Below are 9,410 nucleotides of genomic sequence, written 5' to 3'. Positions count from 1 at the left end.
CAGGCATGTAGCTCAGTGATGCTGCCACCCACCTCAAAAGCGCAAGGTCCTGAGTTCAATCTCAGTACCAAACACACACACACACACACACACACACACACACACACACACACACACTACCCACATTAGTAGGGCCAAGATTTAGCTCAGAAGTGCAAGGTCCCAAGTTCAATCCCCAGCACTGAAAAAAATAAAATAATCTTCATATTTTAAAGCACATTACTGAGTGAATAGGCAACCCATGGATGGGAGAAAATGTCTGTAAACTACACATATGATAAAGGGCTGAGATCTAGAATATATAGGGAACTTCTACAACTCAACCACAATAGCAAAACCTGATTCTTTAAAAAAAAATAAAGTTTTGAGGATGTAGAGAAATTGGAACCCTTGTGAGCTGCTACCAGGTAAAGTGCAGCTGCTATGGAAAATGGTACTGTGAGTTTCCGAGAAAATGACAACTAGAGTTACCATATGATCGAGAAGCTCAACTTGTGGACATACATGCAAAAGAATGAGAAGTGGGCCTTAAGCCAATATTTGTACACAGGTGTGCACAGCAGTATGCTTCACAGTAGTCTAAAGGTAAAGCAAGTCAAACATCCATCTACAATCTGGCAGAGTCATACAATGAAGAGAAGCCACAGAAAGGAAGGCAATTCTGACACACGTCACAGTGTGGATGAATCCTAAGGACATTGCGCTAAGAGAAATAAGACAGTCATAAAGAGCACGTGCTGTATAATTTCACTTACATGAGAGGCCTGGAAAAGTCCATTTCGCAGAGATAGAAAGAAGAAAGGTTGTTCGTGGATACTGGGAGGAAGGAGAGAATGGAGAGTTCCTGTGTATTGGGTAGAAAGTTTCAGTTAGGGAAAATGTAGATATTCTAGAGATGGACAGTAGTGATGGTTGCACAATATGCATGTACTAAATGCCACTGAACTACACTTAAAAGTGGCTAAACTGCTAAACTTCACGCCATGTGTATTTCATCACGACAAAAATTAAAATGTCCTCGCTGCGCCACTGGGTGCCCTCCGCGCAGCTCCTCAGATCATCGCCCTCCGGCGTTGTCGTCGTCGCCCGTAGCGCTGCCGCCACTGCCAAAATGTCTGCAGGCTTGAGAGCCGCCACTGGTCGTAACCAAAGGCTTCAGCAGACACAAAACCCAGCAGAGGAGGCGGTTGACACAATGAGTCAGTGTGGATAAGGCATTGGAAAGAGACGACCGCGCTGAGGCGCTGCAAGAGGGAGCTTCTCCATTTGAAACTAGTGCTGCCAAGTTGAAGAGAAGGAGTCCTGCAAGATGAGGGCCGTAGGGGTCCCATCCTGGTGGTCTTCATCCGCACCGTCGTCACTGTGTGGAGCATCTCTTCTTGAAGAACCAGTGAAACTCAAGCCTCGCTGTTCAGGAAACCTCTTCAAGACCTTTGACTTTGAACCTGTGATATTACCAAGCTTACCTGTTATTTCTAAGGCGATTTTTTTTTTTCGCTAGTTCACGTAAAGTTCAGTTTCTAGGGAATGTGCCTGTTTTTTGTTTGTTTGTTTTTTTGGGTTTTTTGTTTTTGTTTTTGTTTTAGTACCGGGGATTGAACTCGGGTCCTTGCGCTTACAAGGCGGGCCACCGAACTGCTGAGCTAAATATCCGGCCCTTTCTTTTTTTGCGGGGGGGTACCAGGGATCGAACTCGGGTCCTTGTACTTGCTAGGCAGGCAGGAGAACCACTGAGCTAAATCCCCGGCCCCCTTTCTCTTTTAATATGCACTCCAAACCAGAGGTGTGGCCAGCCCCGCCCGCATTTTGCACAGGGCCTTCCCAGATTCACCTGTGGGCTGATAAAGACGACTTCCCACACTCCAGAGTGCTGTGCCCTCCACAAGTTATCATCACGAATGAATTACCACTGATTCCAGCTAAGCTGCCTTCTGACATTTCCTGCAGCTCCACGTTTTAAACTCTTGAGTAATGCGATTTTCATGTTGTGCCTTCCAGAACACTACCAACTAACACATCTGTGACAGTAACAGACTGTGCCTTGCTTTGATATTTCCCTCGTTTCCTGTAAGAGATGTGGCCCTTTTTTATAAGCACTACTGACTTGCTGAATTTAAACAGATGCTGTGAAGTTTTTGGTCTTACATTAGAGATGAGGATGTTTAATTTCTTGTTATTGCTATGTGTCACTTCCTAAAACATTATTTCAATCAGAAGTAACAACCCTCTTAAAAAAGTTTTTATAGAACTATGCCTGTGACCAAAGTTTCTATTTTGCCAAAATGTTAAAATATGAATAAAACGTCCTTATGTCTGGCTCTGACAGATGAATTCAGAAAAGTGCCAAATAGGACTCAAAGAGCCTTTCAGAAGGAAAGCGGTAATAGTGTATGTGAACCTTCTGCATACTCCCGGCGATGTGGCAGCCTCCTAAAGCAGCAGTTTCCACAGGGCAGAGATTTGAGCGAAACTCCTGTTGCCTCATACTTGTGGAGGAAGGGTTTTCCCAGCAGAGGGCAGACTAGCAGCTGTGGGCTTTAGTGTAATACAGTCCTGTGGCCCTCAATTAAGACCATCTGTGACCAGCCTCACAGACGACAGCCCTTTGAAATCTGTTTCCTGTTCTTATTCACATCGCGCTTCTTAAGTCTTCTAAAATGTGCTCTGGATGAGGCATTGGTAGGGTGGGTGACTCTTCAGAGGACAGCTAACTAGAGACGTGGTTTTTTTCTTTCTTCTGTGTCAAACTGCACAGATGCTGCTTGGAAATAGCTATTGTCACCTAAGACTTGTGTACATAATACTTTTAACATCGGGGTATGTGACTTAAAGTGGGGGTTCAGGTATGACTGAAATCAGGCAAGGAGGCACAGGGGGAGAAACACAGGCCATGTCTTCCAGAATGTTCTATGTATTATTCACATGCTAGTATGACTTAAAAGCACAACAGCTGAGGTGTGCCAGGACACATTTCTGAGTCTTTTTACCTTGTGTTCCCCTGGCATCACTGAAATGATTTAATGTTGAAGACATACCTCGCAGTGTCGGCCGCTGTGAAGCAGCAGCTGTCAGTGTCAGGAAGTCAGCCCAGGGTCTCTGGCCATGTCTGACTCTAAAACTCTGGTGCTGTCTCCTTGCTCCTTACTCAGTCCCATGTAACCCACTGGCTCTTGCATTAACCCAAGAATACCTCATTTGTGTCTGCATTCAGCTGGCAACTTGCCTGTTCTGATGACCTGAATAAAATGTTTACAAACATGAAAAAAAATTAAAATGTCAACTAAAACAAAACGTGGCCCCATGACTGAGGCTGTGCTCTGTGCCCATCAATGGGGACAACCAGACAGTGCCAGGCTAGTGGCATGGCAATAACTTGGGGAACTTAGCAGAAATATACACTCTAGGGCCCATATAAAATTCTAATTCCATATGTATGGGGTGGGGTTGAGCAGTTTCTTACATTTCCCTGAGGCTTCTAATGGATAGCCTGGTTTGAAAGCTGCTATTCTGCAATTTCACCCTGTAGAATTTAAGCACACAAAAAACGGTTATCTATCTTTTGTTCATAACTGACTCAATCCTAAAAGTACTAATTTTACATGCTAAAATGTAGATCTGCAGTTATTATTTTATAAAATGCTATAATGATATTTAAGAAAACCCCAAAACAGGGCCAGGGATTTGGTTCAGTAGTCCTGCTGACCCGAGTGCAAAAAAAAAAAGAAAAAAGAAAAGAAAGAAAACTCCAACACTGATGAAAGCAAAACTGAAACCTTGACTTCACATGTACTACTCAAAAAATCTTCAAAGACTATGAACTTGGACATAGTTTCTCAACTCGGTATCTTTATGTTAAAATGTCTTAGAGGTTCACATAATACTTGCTAAACAGATGAGAAACATCATCTCATGGTTTTTTCTCAGCAAGCAGTGGCATTCTAGAAATGTCTGCTTCTTTGCTTATAAGCACATCACAGCTTATATTTGAAAGTCAGCTTCCACCTAAGATAATCAGTGCCTTTTTGGTGAACACAGAACATAGTAATTATATGTAGATGCCGCTGGCATCTACGGATTCATTCATTATTAACAACTCTATGAGCTTACATTATTGATCAGTATTTTTACTGAGCCAGAAAAAAATTTTAATTACCTGCTAAATCAAGAGCTTAGAGATGCCTACAGGTAATTCTTGGTAAGTGGTGACTCATGGTATAATGAGGACATGGACCTGAAACCTGAAGACCTGGTGTACTAAATCATGTGACCCTTGGATCCTCTCTTGAGACTAAGTGCAGTTGGCCCTTCACATCCTCAGGTTCCACATCTATGGATTCACCCAACTGCAAAATGAAAGTATTCAGGGGAAATAATTCTGTCCATACTGAACACGTAAAGACTCTTCTCCTGCTGTATTCCCTAAACGATATAGTACAGCAACTATTTGCGTAACATCTACATTGTATTATTTATTCTACATCATCTAGAGATGGTTTAAAGTATACAAGAGGCTTGTGTAAGTTATATGTAAATACTATGTCAGTTTATACAAGGGATTCGAGCATTGCCGATTTGGGTTTTGGGAGAGGTCCTCAAACCAATCCCCTGTAGGTACTAAGGGATAACTGTACTTCCTGCCTTAGCTGAATTAAATTCCTTTCTACCAAAGTGTTTTACCTCTTCTCTAGAGGTCAGCTTGCATACAACGACTAGCTGACCTCATCCCCGGGCCCCCATCTGCACACCCCTGAAGGTCCATCCAGCTTTGGAGTCTTCATGGTAAGGCAACATCACAGCTCAGTTTCTCTCTGCTATTCCTGCTTTCTTCCCTCCCAAGCACAAGCCCTAATAAATCATTTGCGAGAGAATCTCCATCTCAGACTCTGTTACCGGGGAAACCAGATTTGCATCCTCTCTGCTTGCCAACTAGCGATGTGATGAGAGAAAACTCATTTAACCACAGCTCTCTCTTTAATTGAAAAAAAAATCTTACTAACTTTGGAGCCCCAGAAATCCTCATTGCTGTGCCAATGTGCCGCAGTGGCAAATATCCGACCATACACCTCACCTGCTGTGGCCAAGTTCATAGTGTAAGACCTGAATTACAAGCCCATGCTAAATGACAAAGGGCCTAGGGGACAGTGCTCTAACCCCCTCCCATTGTAGCCATAGCTCCGACCTTTGCTCAAACCCTGGCTTAGAAATGTAAGGCAATCTTGTACTGTTTGAAGTCCAGATCATGATTAACATGTAAATTAGTGGTACTAGATTACGAGATAAAATATTTTCCATATATAGAGACCCCAAGTTAATTGTCAAACTGTTTGCTCATCCGGAATGTCTTAGTGACCTTTAAAACATCCTATAGGCATCTGTTAATCATCAATGTGTGACTGCTGAGTATGTGACTGCTGACCACCAACTCAAATCAGCAGACCACTAACCTTTGTCCCCTGCCTACAAGCTTCAAATGCTAACCCCCCTTTTATCTCCCTATAAAAGGACCCCAGCCCCTGAGCTGGCACCTCTCTGAGCCAGCCACTTGGTTCCAAGAGTGCCGTCTGGCCAGACTAATAAAGGTCTGTTTTCCATCTAGTCTGGTGTGTTTACCTTCCTGGTGATTCTCGCTGTTCGTCAAGCTCCTGGAGCCATCACTGGGCTATAGGTCCCAGCATCATGGAGGCCCTTTTGGATGTTCACAGCTCCTGGAGGTAAGACCCTGGGTCTTGCATCCAGAGCGCTCGCTGGGCTATAGGTCTCAGCATCTTGAAGGCCTTCAGGCTGTTCAAGCTCCGTGGAGTGGAAGTGAGACTTCAGGTCTTACAATAGATGTTGCAATCCATCCCTTTAGATGGAAGGAAGAGAAATTCTATATCAGTACCAGATTCATCAGTTCCAAAGGAGCCTAGGGCCTTTCACTGTACAGGAAATTTCCTAGGACAGGGATAGTTCAGAATGACCAACATGTATCAGTAACCCAGGACCTCCCCTGTGTCAGCACTAAAAGTCCCAAGCCCCAGGAAGCCCCTCAACTCCAGGCTGGATGCTTAGTCACCCTAATATGATCCCCTGGACTTGTGCAGTTAGTCTTGGGAACTGCAGCTGTCTGTTTGAACATGAGGCAGAACATAGGTCCCCACCCACAAGAGTAGATCAGATTGCCTGCCAAACACTTTTCACTTTTCCTTTGTAAGACACGACTTGTGACTATAACTATTGGCTATGCAATTATTTTTTTTTTCTTTTTTTTTGGCACCGGGGATTGAATAAGACCTTGTGCTTGCGAGGCAGGTGGTGGAACCACTGAGCTAAATCCCTGGCCCCATAATTATTTACTTAATTGCCTCCCCAACTAGACTTTAAGTGTCAAATAGACCCCTGTGTTTTGTGCATGGTCCTGTCTTTAGTGCTTAGCGGGGGGGCCTGACCCACAAGCAATACCGATAAAGATTTGAAGCTGGGCACAGTGGCACACAACTGTCGTCCCAACACTGGCAATTTAGTAAGATCCTGTCTCAAAAAATACACAAAGGTGTGGGGACATAGCTCAGAACACAGAAAGGCCCTGGGCTCATTCCTCAGTGAGAGAGAGAGAGAAAGAAAGAGAGAGAGAGAGAGGGAGAGATGAGATTGGGGGGAGATAATTTATTTAATAAATGAGTGGGAAAAGAGGTGCAGTATGTGTGTCTCACTCAGGAGATGAAAGACCAAGAAGTGGATGAATTCAGGTTAGTCAGAGTAGATAAATAAGGAGTAGAGGATTGTGTATATGTGTGTTCACCCTTACACCACATTTTCACTTTCTTGTATCATACTGGTGTGGTGCTAAAGCTTTTGATTAATTCTAACACCCTCTATTTGACACATATGCATCTTTTTTTTTTTTTTTGGTACTAGAGATCAAACTTGGGAGCTTGAGCTTGCAAAGCAGGCAGTGGAACCACTGAGCTAAATTCCCCAGCTCAGCCAGGCATGGTGGCACATGGTGGCATATTCCTGTAATCCCAGCATTTGGGAGGTTGAGGCAGGAGGATCACTGTGAGTTCGAGACCAGCCTGGGCTACATAGTGAGTTCCAGGTCAGTCTCAACTACATAGTGAGACCCTGTCTCAAAAAAAAAAAAAAAAAAAAAAAAATTCCCCAGCTCAACCCTCAATTTTTTTTAAAAGCATGGGGGTTTTTGTTTGTTTGTTTGTTTTGGGGTTTTTTTTGAGACAGGGTCTCACTATGTAGTTCAGACTGCTCCGGAACTCACTATGTAGTCCAGGTTGGTCTCGAACTCACAATGATCCTCCTGCCTCAGCCTCTCAGGTGCTGGAATTGCAGGGGGTGCCACCATGCCTAGCTAAAAACAGTGTTTTTAAAACCATGTCACCATGTCAGGGAACATCTAAGTCCTCTGACAGGGAGATTTTAAATTCTTAGGTTGGTAGAATTTTATCATTACAGAGCTTGATCAAACTATACATCTGTTCTGCGTGTATACCAAGGTAACCACATGAAACACATTGGCACTGTAGTAGTACCTGCAATTTCTCCTTTTTGTCACTGACTACAGTACCATTTATGAATAAAGCAATCCTTTCAGATCACAGAAAGACACTGAAATTCTTGCATAATCTCAAGACCATGCTGAAAGCCTTTTTAGTATGATTCTCCACCCACAGCTTTTTTTTTTAATCTTCTTGTTGCTTAAACTGAAACTGTCCTAAATTGAAACATGGCTTAAAAATACAGAATTTATGTGTTCTTATTTATGAATAAGTTTTACCCATTTTCAACAGAATTCATATGACAACACTATCTTTTCAGATTCTGGTGTAATAATTATTTTCAGACTGTCAACATGCACTTTCCCAGTATGAGATACTAGAATTGATTTCTATCTTCTTGTAAGTGTTCTACCCTCTTGTAAATCTTATCCTTAAACTATCTTGTTCTTCCTAGAACTTGAGCAGCTTCATTCATCAATAGATTAGTTTCTATTTCATCAATCTATGTCATACAACCATAAAATATCTATAAAATTTCACTGAAGAGTTCGTTGTAGCTTATAAGCCATATGAACCAAATGATATAAACAAACCAGATGGTAGACATCTGATAGATTAAACCAAAGTCTTTTTTAATTTTTATTTTTATTAGTACATGTTTACAGTACATAATAATTACATTCATTTGGGGGAATTGTACATGTACATAATACATCTTAATTCTTTTTACACCCCTTTATCTCTTGGTCCGCTTCCCATTTGTGAACATCTATCTCCCTGTTTCATATTATCTATCTTTTATTTTGCTTTTTTTTTTTGAGACAGGGTCTCACTATGTAGTGAGACTGACCTGGAACTCACTATGTAGCCCAGGTCTCCAACTCACAGTGATCCTCCTGCCTCAGCCTCCCGAGTGCTGGGATTACAGGAGTGCGCCACCACGCCCAGCCTGCTCTTTAATTTATTCATACTCTGGGTTTCTCATATTATAAAAATCATGTCATATTTAAGCTCATATGTCTGATTTATTTCATTTAACATTATGGTCTCAAGCACCTCTCTCACTTGAGGGCCTGTACCACACTCTAGAGAGTGAATTAAGATTTCTGCCTAATAAACCCATGCCTCTTACTGACACATACTGAAATTAATTGGAGGGGGACAGGAGTCAGAAAACTTCCAAATATTCTGTTTAGAGTGCAGTTAAACTCCTCATCTCAGCCTTCAGACACAGCCCAGTGACATTTTCTCTTGATAAGCCAGTGGCAAGAGGTAAAGCCAAAGGCTTTTCATTTTCTTCTCCACTGCCCTCAATCTCTTGCCCTTTCAAGCATAGCTTATCTCTTCTTTTGTTTTCCTCCTTTGGCTTTCTCTGTCTATAAACTTCTGTAGCCTTAAACTTTTTCTCTTCAGCAATTAGAAGCACCCAAATCCCTAGAAAAATGAGTGCTTACCTATAAAAGCACTGAAGACAAGAAGTGTGGGTTCTCTCTAACCAGAAGTGGAAAGTATTCAGAGGTACCCTCTAGGGGCGGGTGATGTAGCGCGTGTGCTACAGTGGGCTGTTTGTATCATTTAAAGCTCTAAACTGTTTGCCATCACTGCTATAAAACACATAGCAGCCTCAGGTTATCATACATCTTTCCTTGGTCAGATGGAACTAAAACTTACTCACCAGGGAGAGACATAGGAATAGACTCATCCAATTCACAACTGACACAGGACACCCAGTCCTAAGGCACCTAGGTCCTTCCGGTAACACCTGAAGAGGGAATCTCCTGAAATCACACACATCTTTGAGTCCTGAATACTTTAGATAAAATGAGATCCTTTAACTAATTTTTTAATTGAGTTTATTGGTACATTTTAGGTATACAGTACAGTTACATTCATTACTGGGATCTTGTACCTTTACAT

This window comes from Fukomys damarensis, unplaced genomic scaffold, assembly GCF_012274545.1.
Source record: "Fukomys damarensis isolate Sample0158 unplaced genomic scaffold, DMR_v1.0_HiC HiC_scaffold_16, whole genome shotgun sequence".
Lineage (NCBI taxonomy): Eukaryota > Metazoa > Chordata > Mammalia > Rodentia > Bathyergidae > Fukomys > Fukomys damarensis.
The sequence above is the reverse complement of the archived record's forward strand: the minus strand, read 5'-3'. Positions refer to the sequence as shown.